Source organism: Mauremys reevesii, linkage group 7 (genome assembly GCF_016161935.1).
Source record: "Mauremys reevesii isolate NIE-2019 linkage group 7, ASM1616193v1, whole genome shotgun sequence".
Taxonomy (NCBI): domain Eukaryota; kingdom Metazoa; phylum Chordata; order Testudines; family Geoemydidae; genus Mauremys; species Mauremys reevesii.
In genome coordinates, this window is record NC_052629.1 from 116,192,305 (window position 1) to 116,210,189 (window position 17,885).

General features: G+C 39.8%; 1 protein-coding gene and 1 long non-coding RNA gene across 23 annotated transcripts in view; one reads left to right on the forward strand and one right to left on the reverse strand.

Moving 5' to 3' along the window:
• FOXP1 (forkhead box P1) overlaps positions 1-17,885 on the forward strand; it is a 498,462-nt gene that overhangs the window by 48,435 nt on the left and 432,142 nt on the right. For 18 of the 22 annotated variants that reach the window (XR_005583191.1, XR_005583194.1, XR_005583192.1 and 15 more), the window contains exon 3: positions 13,226-13,356. The exons of 2 other annotated variants lie outside the window; for them this stretch is intronic. The gene's annotated coding sequence lies outside the window, so the exon portion shown is untranslated. Of the gene's footprint in view, positions 1-13,225; positions 13,357-15,918; positions 15,999-17,885 lie in introns of all 22 variants that reach the window. 2 more of the 22 variants (XM_039482879.1, XM_039482875.1) reach the window with 1 other exon arrangement.
• LOC120369503 lies at positions 653-15,704 on the reverse strand. Its single transcript, XR_005583196.1, has 3 exons — positions 15,474-15,704; positions 2,485-2,806; positions 653-865 (listed from the first exon to the last, which is right to left on the reverse strand). It is a non-coding gene; the product is annotated as an uncharacterized LOC120369503 (long non-coding RNA).

The window sequence follows — 17,885 nt, forward strand, 5'->3', positions numbered from 1 at the left end:
AGTAGCTTCTGCCTCCTTTGCAATAAGCAATCCAGTTATTATTGGAGTATCTTAGAATGCTACGGATGCCACTTGGAATTTAGGAAACCCCATTTTTCCAAGGAGTTTATAACTGAATTAACATGCAGTGAAATTTGGCGTTCGGATTGGCAACCTGGATTTATTAATAGATTTTTAAAGTGGGGTGGGAGGAAAGCCCTGATAATTGGGTGGGCTGTAGTGTGTGGCTGGCTGGTTGGTTGGTTTGTTTTTAAATTATTTTAACTTAAAAACAATGGCTTGGTTTTGAAAATCATTTTCCTTACGTTCTCCTGGGCTGGCACCTTTTTTTATTTTATTGTAAACACATTTCAATTTTTTTATTTTATTTTTATTTTTATTTTATTTTGCAGCACCTGAGCAGCTTCTCTTCATAATGTGGTCTGGTCTTTTTTTTTCCAGGTGAAGTCCATGGGAGGAAACTCCAACTAGTGTCTATGGGTGCTGGATTAGGCCTATTTTATAATCTTATACCATGTAGTCTTGGCCTTGTGGCTGGGATTCTCGTTCACCTCCCACTGATTTACAAAATTCCAGCCTACGTGTTCACTGTTTTTAATATACATTTCTCCTTCTATTCTCTTCCTTGAGGATAGTAGCATTTTGTCCACAAGCTTACAGTTAATATTGACTGGATGTGATGGAAATGTTACAGTGATCCTCCTTCATACATCTGTATCGAATGCTGGGTACCTCAGAATAAATCCAGATGCGGTTATCCCAATTTCAGTCCCACACCAGCTCTGCAGTATTTAATGGCAGCATGTCTCTGTGTTTCCTTCTTTTCTTTTCCTTTTTTTCCCTTTTTTTAAAATCCATGAGAAAACTGGTCAAAAGGAAATGTGAATTTCATATAATCCAGTAGAAAGGGATATTGTTTTTCTTTAGGAAACATTTTTATAGCATGTACGTCTTGGAAAAAATAACAAGCAAAATAAAATGCAATTTGAAATTTTGACCTCCAAATACAATACAATGATGATGATTACAGACATTTTCCTCTGAGGAAATAGAGATATTACGTGGTTTGTCTCTCTGGGCAGAATATGCTACATATAGGGCAGGTGAATTGAACAATAAAAATGAAATAGACAGTTGTGGTAAAGTTAAATACTGAGGAAATGATAAAAATTCAATTGACAAAGGAGGCTGTTGCACAAGAGGTATTTGGATACAAGTTTGAGAATGGAGCACTCCCCTTTAACTCCGTTAACTACAGCTACTCACGTCTCATTATTGACAATACTATCGTAAAGCACGTTTTAGTGTTTTAAGGCCACGTCTCCACTACAAATTTCTGCCAGCATAGTTATGTCAATCCAGGGGCATGAATAGGTGTGATGCCTGACTGATATAGCTGTGCTGACAGAAGCCCCTAGTGTAAATGCAGTTACACTGGCAAAACTGTGCTTTTGCTGGTATCATTTATTTTGGTCAGGCAGGGGAATAAGCAATACCAGCAAAAGCATAGTTTTTGCCAGGGTAAGATGAGTCTGTCCTAGAAGTGCTTTGCCATTATAGTATACCAATCTACCTATACCAGCAAATCACTCCTTTCACCGACATGGCCTCGGCTGCAGAACTATTCTTTACAGTAACTATTCTTTTTAATGGGACTTATAAAATGGTGCACAAAACACACAAAATAATATATAATGTGTATATAGCCCAAAGGGAGGAAAAAAACCATACTGAATAGAAATATGGAAGTTGTGTAGTGTATTTTGCCTTTCAGTGAATTTTCTACTGAACTCAGGTTTTTATATGAATACTTATGTGTAAGAAATTCATATTAATGTCATCTGAAGTATAATAATAATACTCAGCATTTATACAGTGCTTTTCATCTGCAGATCTCAAATGCTTTACAGCTATGCTAGGTAGTCGTGTCCCTATTGTCATAGATGGGTAAATGTAGGCAGAGAGAGGTTGGCTGATTTCTTGCCTAAGGTCACGCAGAATCAACAACAGAGCTGGAAATAGAATCCAGGTATCTTGATTCACTGTCCAGTGATCTGTCCAGTGTACTGCTCTGCCACCTTAAAATATTTTTACATTGACTTGGTTCTCCACTCTGGGGTGGATTTTAACACACACAAGCAATCCAACTCCTTGTGCCACAGATACTATTGTATGGAATACAAAGTGAGATCTAATGGAGGCTTGGTGATTTTTGTCTTTTTTTTTTTTTTTTTTAAATAACCAATGCACCTGGACACTTACCATATTTAAGACCAGCATGTAAGGAAGCCAGACAGAGCTGTGTATGTTGACTTACTAAGTTCTCTCCAGTATTTTAAAAATCAATTGCACTTAAAGAATTTACAACTTTGGAGTTTAGTAACCTTACAGAACTTCATATATCTAGCCATACTCCTATGAATAGCACATACACACACTTTCTTAGGGTTTTTTTTTTTATACACTACATCTTGCATTACTTACCTAGCCTTACATGGCACAGACAAAGCTGTTTGCATGTTGGGATAAATATTTTTTGATTAATGACATGACTTGTAATCAGGAGTGTCTTATCAGCAGCTTTTCAAAATTTGACATTTCTTCATGGAATGTGCCAGGGGTGGAAATTTAGCACTCAGTAAATGCTGCTACAGTTGAATTCCACACACATGAATTATGACAAGTTAGGCTGACTGTTCTGTGGTTTGTTGTGTCTGGTTTGGTTCCTACTTTTAAAGTTGCAGTTGCATTTGGTCATTTGAAGCTTATTTTCATAGTCTGGCCAAACCAGCAGGATCCCCGTGCACTGCAGGGGAACATAAAACATCAGCCTTTTAGCTGAAGTGCTCAATAGATAAGAATTTTAAGTCTCTGTTGCATCATGCACTATGTCTTGTAGGCTTATTTAGTCTACTCCATTTGATTTAATTTAGATATCGAAGTATTTCTCCTTATTCAATAGTCAAAAGAAAGTGCTGTACATTATATTTCCCCCCCACATACCCTGCGATTCTTTCAAGGCAAGATGGTTGGAAGTTCTGAAAAAAATCTGTAATCATGTTCCTTCCATACATGAAACAAACGTTGAAAACACTAAGTGTTAAAATGGATTTTGTGCTGTGTTGCTTTATATGTGGAATTAGTCAAAAATAATCTCTCACTGGGATTTAGTTTAGTTTTATTTGTATTTTTGTTTTTCTATTTACTAAATGTAAAGAATAAATTTCAACCTTTGTAAAGATTGTGGAATCCAGATGCAAGAGATTCCATCTTGGTACTGAATTAGTAGATTATTCAGTAGAGTTGCCCGAACAGGACACGAAAATAGTCTGTGGCTCTTCATTTCCCTTGTGCAGTATTGCAAATATAAAGTGTAATTCATTGGCTGCAATTACTAATATCAGCTCACGTGCTGACATGTAGACATCTCTCTTGTTAAAAGGTTTGGTTTACTACTTGTTTGTACTGGGAAGACTGAAAATCTCTTGGGAGACAGAGGTTCTGTTTGGATGGCTTTCTTGGGAGATAAGGAAAACCAGAGGGAAGTGGCTTGCTTGCATCTTGCACTGGAATGCTGGCGGTTCTGGAGGTTAGCCTTTGGTGGCATGGCTGTTGTCACAGTCTTTTTTTAGAACCAGTGACAAGTGACTAAGATTGCGGCACAATATAGATTAAAAGAATAAGAAATTGAAAACCTGCCACAAAAGGTCTTACTGTAACAATAAAAAGGGAGCTGACGGGATAAGTGAAATGTTTTAGTCATAAAGGTAACATGTTTGTAAGTTTTTGTTTAAATGTCATTTTACTTGTTTCCGAAGATAGTTTGGCTTACTAAGATGTGTATCTAAGGGCACGTTTTCATGGTACTAAGCGGATTTGTGCACCGAAGGCAACGACCTTTTACGGAGCGTCTTCCAGACAGTACTTCAGAATGTGCCCCTAATTTACAATAATGTTGCACTCCTCTAAACGCCTTCTGGTTGAGGATAGTAAAAAATTTGTAAGTCTGTCAACACCCAGTGAAATAGCTTTTACTTTTAAGTTCAGCTGAGACATCTTGAGCCTGATTAATTTTTTTTCCCCCAAAGGTACTGCTCACCCACCTTTCTAGCTGAAGTCAGTGGGAGCTGCAGGTAGTTAGCATCTCTGAAAATTGTGATAGGTGTGTAAAAAGTTGGTCTCACAAAATTTGTGGCACCCCGAGTTGGTGTATACTTCTAAAAATTTTTGGCCCAAGGCTGTGTGGCAGAGTGGGGCATAGAACTCAGAGTTACAGATCCAGATCAGTCCATTGAGTTCAATGGAATTTGAAGATGTGTTCAATTTTTTTTCTTAAAAACTGATGCATTCATGAATGGTGGCTCTGATTTTTAACCACTAGACAGTGCCTTTGTGCCTGGTAGCAGACAAGCCCAGTCATACTGTATTTGTGTCACTAAGTCTGTGAGTTTTGACTGTGCAACTAGTGAGATATGCTATTGATTATTCTTTCTTTTGTTATCGAAATCAAAACACTTGCTACTGTCCTTGAACGTTAGGCTGGGAAGGATTGCATTCCTGTGATGCAGCTGGTGGAATTCAGCAGGATACTGTGGGATTTTGTACGTTTTCTATAGCACATCCGAGATGCTGCTCAGAACACTTGGTACAAATTCCAACAGGTGAAGCCAGTTTATCATTTCTCAAAAAAATTGTTTTTTTTGTTTTGTTTTTGATTCAGGGATGAGTTTAGGCCACAAAACTTAGGTTTGGGTCCAGCTTTCAAACACTCCAGGTGGTGGTGGTGGTGGTTGGATCAATATAAGAATAAGAATCATTTGCAAAATTTAGATCCCTGTTTTGGTTTTTGAATTACAACCCCTTCCTAGCACATCCTGTCTTAATGTGTAGGGATGTTTTTGAAGCACTATTTTGGGTCAGTCTGTTTTGTTAAGCAAGGCTCAATTAAAAATGAGAGGGAAAAGCGGGCCAGATCCTCAGCTGGTGTAACTTTGTTTAGCTTTGACTTCGGTGAATTTAAATCAGCTGGGGATCTGGCCGGTGACTAGACTGCTCGACAAATACTGGTGCTGAGTGTGCATGCCCTCCATCAGGGACCATCTTCAGTGGAAAAAAGAGGAGCAGAAGTGATATGAAGGGGTGGGATGACACATGCTAATATATAAAACACAACTGAGGTCCATGGTTTGCATGTGACGAGGAGAATGATTCATGCTCTTGTTGGAGGGGTGCTGAGTTGCACGGGAGTCTGGGGAAGGGATCCAGAGCCTTGCGCTCCAAGTTTGTTTCTGGAATAGATCAGTGTTTACTGTTAATCGTTTGTGTTAGTCATGCCTGGGAGCCCTCTATAATGAACTGGGGCCCTATGGTGCAGTGCCCAAAACAAACACACAACCAAGAGATGGTCCGTGTCCCAGAGTTTAGGGAACATAATGTCATTACGAGCTCTTTGGTTCGGGACTGTTTTTTTTTTTCTTTGCCTTTTACAGCAGTGAGCAGAATGACCCATCTGTTTGGTAGCTCATATGAATTGACCAGATTGTATCAGTTCAGTTCCTAATGCCAGAGCACCCTCTTCATCAAGACCACCATCAAAAAGGGAACGAATTAATACATCCATGACTATCTAGTGTTCATTATGGCTTTGTATAGCTGAGGAGTGCTGATGGTGTTGGAAGAGTTTTTGTGCCTTTTAACTACACCCACAGTATTTTTTTTTTCCACACAAGAGACACAACTCAACCAACTTTGAATGGCAATTACAATCATGTCCTCACACACCAAAAAAGCAGTGATGGAGATAGGAATATGGAATAACAGGTAGCTGCAGTAAAGCCCAGTGGGTGTATATATAGGCTTCTTCTACAGCATCATGTATACAAGGCTGTCAGATACAATATGTAGGAACTGAGTGGTAGGAGTGCAGATTGAACTTCAGTCTGCTGGGTGGACTGCACTGCGCCTTTTATGAGCACTCTTCTGTTTTCAAAAATGAAGAGAAGCATAACTTCTTCCACTGGGTGAGGGGGAAAGGGTGTTCTCGAGAATTTCCTCTTTAGCATGTCCCCTGTTGAAATGGTGAATTTATATACCTCACCATGCCTAGAGTGTGCATGTATGTCTCGTTTTGAATGTATACGAATGATTATGTTTCAACAGAATTTTTCATCTCACCTCTGTGTTTATACAGCTAAGGCACTTTTTACTTTCCAACCCTCAACATCTGGAACTCAGTTTCTATTATTAAAAAAATAAGAGGTTAAAATCTGCATAAAATACCAATATCTCCACACATGCCACAATTTTTAGCTTATGTCTGGTATCCTTTAAAATCTCAGAAGTTCTAAGTAGTCATAGATTTAGTAGCTGCCTTTTTCCACCATGTCTCTTGTGGTAGCCATCTTGAAATTGTAGCCATTTGTTCAGGTAAAGACACCTTTCTAACTGAGGATAAAACTAAAATGAGTAATCCAAATTAAGAATGAAAAGGAGAGCGAGAAAAGTAGCTCATAGAATCATAGAATATTGGGGTTGGAAGGGACCTCAGGAGGTCATCTAGTCCAACCCCCTGCTCAAAGCAGGACAAATCCCCAGACAGATTTTTGCCCCAGATCCCTAAATGGCCCCCTCAAGTATTGAGCTCACAACCCTGGGTTTAGCAGGCCAATGCTCAAACCACTGAGCTATCCCTCCCCCATAAGCAGAGCTTCATGCAGTTACTGCCTTCGTGTTGCTCGGTTGTCTCATTGAAAGGATTATTGCTTTATGGCCATCATGGGCTTGATTTTTCAAAGGTACGGAGTACCTGCGGGTCCTACAGCTTCAGTTGTTGCTCTGGGTGCTGAGCGCATGTGGAAATAAGGCCCCGTGTTTGTACAGCATTTAGGGCCAAATGTTCGGGGGAAAAAATCTAGCTCCAAGCTCCTCAAAGTGCTTAGCACCCACAATTAGGGCTAAACTTGGAGGGGAAAAAATCAGCTCCCGCTTGGCCACCTCAATAAGGGTAAGTGGTACCCACTGTGATACTCAAAGCTAGGTTTTCAAAAGAGCCTAACATGCTACGTGCCACTTCTTTTAGTGCCTACATGAGAACTGAGCATACTTGAAAATCTGGTTTGTGTTGCTGGTGCTGAGCGTTTCTGAAATTCCTGTGAAAGTAGAGAAACTGTCCCTACCTCTGTCCTATTTTTATACTTTATATAGCATTTGCGCGCCCCCCCCCCCAAAAAAAAAAAAGCTGGGAGGAGAGGGGAAATCAGTTGAGTGAATTAAAGACGTGTGTAAAGGGAAGGGAGGCAGTGGGCAAAATCAAGCGTGCTTCTTCCTATTACATGCCATAACCTGTTTTTAACACATAGGCACTCGGCCTTATGGGACCCAGAAATAATAGAAACATCTGTGCAAGCCACATGGCATGCTTCTGGTGATAGCCTCGGTTGTGAGGAACTCCTGTTCTAATTGCAAATCAAAGCTAGATGGATTATTCTTGAGTCGGCATCAAAAAGTTGAGGTAGATCCTAGCTGATTGCTTGGGGGTGCTGATGACAAATCTTCCGAACAGTTGTAAAGTTTCCTCTGGAAACAATCCATATAAGATTTGAAAGGCTGTGTTGCCTACATCAGCAATTTGTAAACAGAAAGCTGGTTAGCATTATATTAGTGCATGCATATCTTATGACTGTGTTTTAAAGAATCTAATGATTTATCAGGAAACGGAAGCACTGCAATCCAGTTGTGATGGAATATACCCAGGTTCACATCCTACACACTACTGTAATAATCTTTGTATAAGGTATGCTGTGTAAGGTATCATTTGAAAATTCATAATTTGCTAGTCAGAACTGTCCTGGGTAAAATATGTGTGGCAACATTGTATGTGAAGTGATAAGATTCTCCTGTACGGTGTTATTAATACATGTTCCAAACCCCACAGCTCCGGTCAAACAGAAGTCAGCAAACCGGTCTGTTCTAAACAAAGAAATGTGTGCTTGCCTTAATTTGCATTTAAGCAGTAAACAGAGTCATCAAGCAGGAAGGAAAAACAAAAGAAGCTCAAAGAGGTGAAAAGAAACACCAGGGAACATCCTTCCACGCAGACGCTCATGGTTCTCAGTTGGAAATGTTTTTCTAGAGGGAGACTAGAACTGTAAAAAGGAGGATCAAACGCCCTGAGGGTCAGCCCCTATCTCTCCCTCCCCACTGCATTCTCTGCAACTGAAAAGACAAAAGAAATGGCCATCGGGGTTGGGGTTGGGGGTGTGAGCTGAAGAGTTTGGTCAGTAATCTTGCTGGGAGCATGTGGTGAGAAATTTTGCTTAAATCTAGTATAGTTTGTAAAGTTGGATATTAGGAAATGTCTTTATTTTTCTTGTGTCTCATTACTTATACTCACTTAATCTGTTTTTGTAGTTAAAACAACAAAACAAGTTTATTCTCTAATTCAGTTTGCTTAAATGAAGGTGTCTGGGTAACTCTGTTTTAGAAATAACAAGCTAGTGTTTATTATTCCCTTAAAGGAATAACAGCCTTAGTGTATTTGAACTATCCAGGAGATGGCTGGGCAGTGCAAAACAGTACATTTCTGGGGAAAGTCCCAGGGGTCACCCTGCAATATTGAGGTCACCCTGTAGTATAACCAGGGGTGGTGGGAGCCACGGTGTGGCTGGCAGGCTGCAGTTACACAAACTGCATGCTGGTGACTGGTTGTGAACAGTCCAGGTTGGAGGTGACAACAGCAAAGCATTTCAGACACCCCAGGTTACAGGGCAGGGCTGATACAGCCCCCCTACTGGTCTGGATTGAACCCTGGGATATCATACCAGTGTCCGGTATTAACAGGGTATCAGTGCTGAATTAGTGGGGTTCTATTTTAATTTACACATTTATTAACTTGTTTCTGCCAAATAAGTTGTTGAGAAACAAGCAGTTTTTAAAATGCAAATACTATTCCCTTTCATTTTGCTGCTGGGTGGTGGTGATTGGTAAACAGCCTGATTGTTAGGCTTTGGCCTTGGGGAACTTGCAGCTGCTCCATCCAGGTTCCCTCTAGACACTTGTGCAAAGTGGGGATTGCTGAAGGGGGAAGATAAACAAACAAGAAAATGGTGTAGATATTATCTCTGCTTGTAACCTGTTTGAATGCAGTAATTATTTGTAAGGACAGATCCCAGTTTTGGACTATGCATTTTACAGGCACTGTATTGTTTTAAACAGATTCACAAGTCAGCAAGCTGGGTATTAACTATCAGGAATGCATACATTTTAATATGTAAATAGGAAAGGATGATGATGGTTTTAATCTTTTTTCCAATGATACCCAGGGTGGTAATGACGCTTTTTTAAATCCCTGTGAAAACAGATTGTATATGGTACAATTAATGTTTCAACACTTCCAGTATCTTCTTTGAAATACTTTAAGGTTTTAATTTATTGTACTTCTCGCTTAATGCTGAGAATGGTGGGATGTATTCACAGCTTAATTGGTGGAAAGATGACTTATTGTAATTTTAAAACTGATTTTAAAAAAATGGTGTTCACACATAAAATTGTGTATTTATTTGGAGGGATACATTGAAAATTGATACAAAATTTTGCGTGTGCGCGCATAGTGTGGCTGAGGGAAAAATCATTGGATACAATAGTCTAATGCGGTGTCATTGCGGTTGATACGCTTTAAAGGGTAATGGAGCATAAAAAGGATTAAAGTCCCACCTTTAATCAGGATATAGAAACTTAACATCAAATATAGTTTCAGGCTTTTTTGAGCAAAAGCTGATTTTAGTGAAAATCCAGCTGGGGTGGGGCGATAGGATCACTTGTGCACCAGCAGCTGCCACTGGAACATGAGAAGAATCTTTAGAATGAAAAGCAGGTGATCTGGTGACTTTGCCACATATTCCAAATAGGAGGCAGGCATATACTGGTGATGATATTTTGATCATCCTACTGTGCTAGCCATGGTTGCCCAGTTGTCTGTTTCTCCCACAAACACCATGCCAGGCTGCTCCATAAGCATGGGGGTGAGGAGGGGATCTCCCTGCTATCAGCCTTTTCCTTGTTCATATCCTTCCTTAAAGCTCCACTCTGCTGCGATGTGCACAGAATAGTAACTTCTGCTAAGAGCTGGGCAGGTAGCTTGTTGCGATTTACTGTGATTCTGCTACTGATTGGCTTATAACATCTATGAATGGTGAACACATTCCAAAACATTCTGTGTGAAATCCTAGCTTCAGTGAAGTCTGTGGCAAAACCGCCATTGACTTCAGTGGGGGCAAGGATTACTGTTACATCCTCTCCCAACCTGTTATGACTTGTCCTTTTCAGAAGGTAAGCTCTTTGAGCAGAGACCGTTTACTGCGGGTGGGGTTTTCAAAAGTCTGCTTCATGTGTTTGTGCAATGCCCAGTGCTGAATGGTCCCAACCTGGTTGAGGCCTTTTGGAGTTACCACAGTGAAAACAATGAATGAGCACGATTACCTCCAGGGTTCTGGTCTGACTCCCCGCTTAATGTATGTGTGGGAGACCACCTGAAATGACTTGCATTTTCTTCCAAAGCCCCAGCAAGAGCTTAATGTCTCTTGGAACTTAAATAGTAACATTTTCAAAACGTGTTTAAAAATAAATTCTAAGCCTCTGAAGTTAATTTTTGTTGGGTTCAAGGTTGTGGCTGATGCAGTGCACGGTAACGTGCGGATCTTGGCCTGCGCACCATTTGACCAGTCCATTTTCACTGCTGCACCAACTACATTCAGGCCAAGCAGTTCTGTTGTGTTCTCTTCTATCTAGATCCCCATGCTCCTAAAGGGAAATAAAAACAGCCTTATGAAACCAGCCACTGTCCCAGATTTCAGGTCTTAGGTGGCAAATATGAGACACCTTGGATTCTGTCTCTAGACGTGGGCTCTGCAGCAGAGTGATGATCTGGTGGTTAGGGCACTAGCCTAGAACTTGGGAGATACGAGTTCAAGTCCCTGATCCACTCCAGGCTTCTTGTGACATTGGGCAGGTTACTTAGAGAACTCTCTGTGCCTCGGTTCCCTGTCTGTATAATGGGGATAATAGCACTTTCCTGCTTCAGAGGTGTTGGGGGGTGCTCAACTATTACAGTAACAAGAGCCTGAGAGATCCTGCACAAACACAGTGCATGTAAGCTCCAGCTCAACTACAGACCTGTCAGTGTATCCAACAGGCTCAGTAATAAACCTAGCTTTCCTATGCGTTTCGGAAGTACTTCCTTAAGAAGCCTTGAAAATGTATATAAAAAATATAGCTTGATCTAATATTAAGGTCACTTTTGGCCTGCAGGTAATGCAGAGTATTTCTGAGTCTCTGAAACTGAGGTCATGTTTAGTGTAAGTGGTTGCGAACAAATTTTAGGGTCTACTCGTGTTATCCAGAGCAATCTAGTAATAGGAGCCTTTCTGGACAATGTAACATGTTTTCTGCTTCCATGCATTTTATATGAGAAATGGAAGCCGTAATACTTTTTGCAGCAGGGAAAGGAGAAATCCCTTTGGTTAGGGAAGTACCTTTTTCTTTGTCCCATGATCTTCCATTCAGGTATTGCTGATATTAAAAACTCTCTGGTGTGCCTCAGGAAAACTTGGTTTGGAGTGTAGTTGTAGCCTTGTTGGTCCCAAGATATTCGAGAGACAAAGAGGTTGAGGTAATGTTTTTTTTTTTTTTTAATTGGATCAATGTCTGTTGACGAAAGAAACGAGCTTTCGAGCTTACACAGAACTCTTCTTCAAGTTTGAGAGAGGAAAAATTTGGCAGCCTGCCAAAATAATTAAACACATGAATATTTGAAAGCTGGGGTCATGCTGCTGCCCAAGCAACATCCAGTACTGCCCAGGGAATGCCTGTGAGCCGCCAGAGCAGCTCTAGTGCAGGGGTCAAAGGTGGAAATGGATGACGATAGCCATGTCAGGTGGGCATCTCTCTGTGAGGCACTACATGCATTACATAAGGCAGAATTCTCTCCCCCTAGTCCATTCAGTCCCTCAGACCCCCTTCCTCTGCCTGGCAGATCAGTTCTGCTCTGCCTGATGTCACTCACCTGGACCGTAAAGCTGACACTCTCACTTCCCCAGCCCTGATTCAGGAAAAATAATAATAATAGATTGATGCATTCCAAGGCCAGAAGGGGTCATTGTGGTCATCTGGTCTGACCTGTATAACACAGGCCATAGAACGTCCCCAAAATAATTCCTAGAGCAGATCTTTTTTTAGAACAAGTCCAGCCTTGATTTAAAAATTGCCAGTGATGGCGAATCCGCCACAACCTATGGTAAATTTGTTCCAAAGGTTAACTACCCTTACAGTTAACAATTTACACCTTATTTCCACATAGCATATAAGCGGGTGCTTAAGTCCCATTGAAGCCAATGGGACTTAAGCATGTGATTAATTCAGGACAGCAATTAATACATGCATGAGACCCAGATAATGCTTCTCTTTGGACCATGCTCCAGGACAGTAGGATTTTACCCAGCCTGGATGAGATGCTGTGTTAATGAAAAAGATATAAAGTGGTTTCAAAGTAACTCTACTCTACACACTAACTAAACAGTCATTTTACTAAGAGCTAAGTTTAAATTTAAATGTGTTACTATTAGCAGGGGGAAAAAACCCAAATTTTGTTTTTTCTTAACTGCTGAAGTATCCTATGTACAAGTTTTACCTCCTCTCTCCCCCTCCCCGGTATCAAACAGGTTTTTATGTGTTTTTCCTTAGAAGAAAGATTATGGCTAAAGAGAGATTTTGTTTTTTTTAAGGTTCTGTCAGGATGAAATGAGCAAAGGGAGGATAAACATCTGACAAACTCAATGACCCTGTTTCATTTTGATAATGCAGAAGTAGGTTAGAATCTCTTAAAGTCCTGAAACAGCACTGTGTTGTCTAACAGCATCTGCTAGGGTGTTGACTAATTTTGGTATTGAAAATGAACATAAACTTATAAATCAGCAGAGCAAATTAGATACTTGAAATAATAGCACCTTTTAAAAATGCTGCCTTCCTGCCTTAAGTTTCAATTTTATTTATAGCCCCAAAAAAATCTTTATATGGCACAATAACATTTGATTTATTGCAAGAATATTTCAATAGGGGTTTTTCCCCACCCCCAGCATTTATATTTTCCTCTTTGTTTTCTAGTTCAGGGAAGTGGTGGGCTTGGGCTTAGTTCTAACTAAGTGAAGTTTTAAAACGTGTTTTTGTCTTTCAGTCAATCTCCTGAGAACCACTTTCTGAGTGATTCCAGCTTCCGAACATGTTTCCCATGGTAGGGGTTTTGATCCCTTGCCAGATTTGCCCTGAGCCTTGAGTGAATATGTGTAATGCCCACAAGTAAAACTGGTGAGTCAACTAACCCAAGTCTGTAGTTGTTTTTTTCCCCCGCTTGTTACTTAGTATGCTTTTTGTTTTTTAGTATTGTTTGTGCTTAAAAGTATGTCACTAATTTTCTGCTGTATAATATTATATAAGAATCTGGTTTAATAATAGGAAAAAAACTCCAGCTTACATGAAAATGCAAGATGTTGTAGATGTTTGGTATAAACAGGCACGGTCTAAGCATGGCTTTGCAGGCACTGCACGTCACAATTAAATATGGATTGGTAGAGGCCTTTTTCCATGGCATCGTTATTGCTTTGCTTCCAAAGGAGCCATAACCAGAAAACAATTAGCTATCACCTTTTTTGCCTCGCTTGTATCCCAGTGACAAAATGGTGTCACTGGTACACAAGAGCTGTCTTACCACATACACCTGCCTTGTTAGCTTGGCATCCCGTAGTGCAAAGTTTTCCATTGTTCAAGGTGAAACCCTAGATACCAAGCTTGGTTTCTCCACTGATGTCCATGATACAGCCAAGTCAACTGGTGGGTGGGGCTGGAGGTGTGCCTGTTTCTCTGTTAATGTAAGGTTGCCCTTTGCCCCTGTTATTGTCCATATGCAGTCCCCATTGTGACCCCTTACTTGTAGCTGTGGAGTAATCTGGTTAGGCCCCTATTGGGACTGGGCTGTCAGTTCCACTCTGTGAATTGGCTGGCAGTTGGTGCAGAAAGCGTATTGGAGCCAGTACTTTGAATTCCTCCCTGCAGCTCCACCAGCCTGAAGAGCAGGGTTCCAAAGTCACTGACAAACTGAGATCACTCACCTGGCATGTCCCTCTTCTCTTTACTCCCATCCCGTGTCCCGCCTTTTACTTATGAACTGGGTGGGAGGGGGACAAAAAGTCAGGAAAACAGGAATCCTTTTATTTCCAAGTAAATTAAAGGATATGAATAAGGAGGCTTTTAAAAGCAGGAAATATGAGTAATTAAATTGCATTGAAGATGGGGATATAAATTGTTTCTTGAAAATAAATTTGGGTTTCTGGCACATGTTTAATAATATCCCTCTGTGTATTAGGAAACCCATTTCAATTCAAAGATTATAAAAACACAGAAATTCACACATCAGTGAATTGTGATTTTTTTTTTTAATTTTTTTTCCAGAGGTAGCATAATTACCATGTCATTTAGCAAAGATTATAATAACTGCTCAATTTTTACCGACTGGTGTAGTAAACAGTTGAATAAACCCATATGGCATCTCAAAGTGTGTGTGTGAGAGTTCTACCAGTTCCTTCATATATGAATTACCAACCTTGCTAATGTGACTGAGATCCTAAAATGGGGAGCAATTCCAGATTTCTCCAGTGATGTCTAGCTGGGCAAGAAAATCCTCAGTGCTCCATAGCAAACTGGTCTATTGACTTTAGTGATGGTGCTAGCTAATTAATTTAGTTTCCAATAAAGCAGGCATAGAAAACTTTTGTATAGGTATGTGGAAGATATTTTTTCCCTTAGTAAAGCTCTCCTTCTGTATTTACTTAAATCTCCTCTAATAACCATAAATACAGAATTTGTGGAGTCTGAGTCCTGCTGTGAAAGACTTTTTTAATAAAGATCTAGGCCTCTCTGAGCATGGCACAGGCTAAGTGCAACAGCACATGCTATTATGATAACCCTGTGGCATTACCTGCAATGGGACTCTGTGTCTGTTCTTAGCAATAACACCCAGAAAAACTGGGAGACTTTTAAAAATGTATCCTTGAGAGTATAGGTTTAATTATGAAAGTGAAAACCTGTGGTTAACTAGTATCCAGAGTAGAGAAGAAGTGGTCTAGAGACCAGTTCTCTCAGTAGCTTCACTATTAAATTCAGGATGATTAATTCTCTCCAAACGCTGGACTGAACAAAGAGAGGCATGTCCATATATCTTGCGAATCTGGCTGCCTTTAGTCCTTCTTTAAAATTTCGTGTCACACAATAAATAGCCTTAAGGTCTCTGAACAGAATCAGCTCCCTAAACAGTTTTAAAAATAAAATCTGCAAAATAATAACATAAAATGAGCCAGGCATTTCTGAGCAGCCATCGGCAAGGAACAGTTTGCCAGAAATGGTACTGACACTCTTATTTTAACCCTTACCTTTTTTTCTAGCTTCTAGTTGCATCATTACATCAATGTGTTATTAACGCCTTTCCCAGAATTTCTAGCTCAGGGTGGAAAGTTGCCTGGCAGTGTACTGTGGTGGGGCTGGTGGAAGGGTGACTTGCTTTTTCCATCTTCCTGTTCATCAGCCGCTAGAGGACAGCTTTGAGGAGCAGTCCTTTCCCCTGTTGCAGTAAGATCCACCTTTAAATATTATTGCTGCTTTCCCCCCCCCGTTGAGCCTTTGTGATGATGTCAGGAATTCATTCACACCCAGGAGATTTTAGAACTTTCCAGCTTATTGAGTAACAAAATGTGATTCCTGCTAATTGTGTTGACTGAATATTTAGAGCCTTTGGAAGAGAAGAGTTCTTTTTTTTTTTTTTTTTTTTTTTTTTTTTTTTTAAAGCATAGTATCTACTTGTGTACTATTTTATGGCAGGCAAAGGTCATCTGGGGCAAGCAGCCAGAACAGTGAATTGCCTCATTGCAACGCGTAAGAAAATGAAACCAAAAGAGATGGTAAAGGTTTAAACAAATTGCTCATCGTTACGAATGTTTAAAGTCAAGAAATTGGTGCTGTATACGTTTTTTAAATTGTAGATAACCATGCTTGCCCAATAAATTGACTTAAGAACAGAACAAATCAAAATAATGGTTTAGTGCTTAAAGTCGGGATTTTCAGCAAGATTTCGCACAGCTTCACCAATGCGGTTCAGTGGTCTGAACCCCAAGCTAATTGGAGAGTTATAAAACTGCTGCTTTCCTTTTCATCTACTTAGCGTCCTTTAGAGAGTTATTGTGTTTTATGAGCATTCAGAGCAGACCTTTTTTTTTTTTTTTCCCCCCTCCCGCCCCAATGTAGGAAGGGGTGCTGTAATCTGCATTACAGCTGCCATTATTCCAAAAGAGGAAGTCTAGATGGGACATCACTTGGGTCTGTCATAACTGGTTCTTAGTTATCTGTAGGGGTTTGTTTGTTTACAGTGCTGCTTTGATGGCAGGGAAGCAAGGGATCGTAGCTCTGTTTCTGGTCATATTTACACTAGTGTATATATCAGGAGTAAATTTACTGAAGTCAGTGGCGTTATACTAGCATATACCCATGGAACTGAGTTTGGGATTCAGCCCCAAGGCCAGAAGTTCAACTTGGTTTTCCCCATCAGAGTATGGGCTAGGTCTTAACAGCGCATGCTTCTAGGACTAAATGCTATCTGTCTCCCTTACTACTGTGAAGCATCAGTGACTTAAACACTTTGAGCAAAACAAACTTTCTATCCATGAAACTTTTCTACTTGGGGGGAAAAAGTAATTTTAACAATTTAATATACTACATAATATGTTTTATAAGCTGGTGTGGATGATCCTAAGTATTTTGGTCTTTTTCATAACACAATGAACCTAATATTGGTAAAAATACAGATCTTAGATGCCACCATAAAGAGAAGCTAGATTTAATAAACAGTTATGAATGTTGGCAGCTGCCTATCAGATTGTATAACATCGACTATAGCACACGAAGACAGTGTCAACTTACATTTTATCTCCGAAGTATTTTCCAAGCGTTTATTTTGCTTTCTCTTGAGTCCTTAACCTAATTTAAGTTATATAATTGCCTGAATATTTTTCCACAGAGCTAATTGGCTAGTTGCCAGTGTGGAAACCATTGTCTGACTTGATGATGATCAGAAATTAACATGACATTTGCGTGGTGGTAATGAAATATTAGTAATGTAATTCATGACTGTAAGAAAGAGACCATCGTCCCCCACCTATGATCAGCAGGAGGGGCTCGGAGAATGATGAAGTGCTCCCAGCAGGCACCTCACAGCAGTGGCTAGCCAATCTCTATGTCAAATTTAGTTTTAAATTCTTCAGACAAAGCTGTAATGCTTACCAATTAATTAGTACAAATGTCAATTAAAAATCTACCAAATAATATGGTAAGATTAAATTTCAATTAAAAAAATTACGTTTAACCAAGAAGATATAACATTATTTTAATGAATTCTGCTGAAGGTGACAGTTTATCTAGATATATTTATACTGTGTAGGTGGATCTAAATTCATTGGATAATGTTAACTGTGTTGCTTCATATACAAATTAGTTGTGAAAATTATTTCCACTGTGGCTATGTCCTGGAGGATATGGGGCATCAAGGGGCATTTCTCATCCTGAGAAGAAAGGGGAATTTTGAGCCCTTTAAATACAGAAATCTTTTCATGCTTAAAATGAAAGATCTATCGTAAACCTTCTTATTAGCTGAATTCATGGTATATCTCAGTGCTTTATATTTATAAAACTGAATATAGATTTTTTTTGATAGTAGAATAGAACAAGACCTAACTTTGTTATGACTGTATTTATTTTCTTACAACAGTTTCCCAGTTAAATCTGCTTTGATGTAA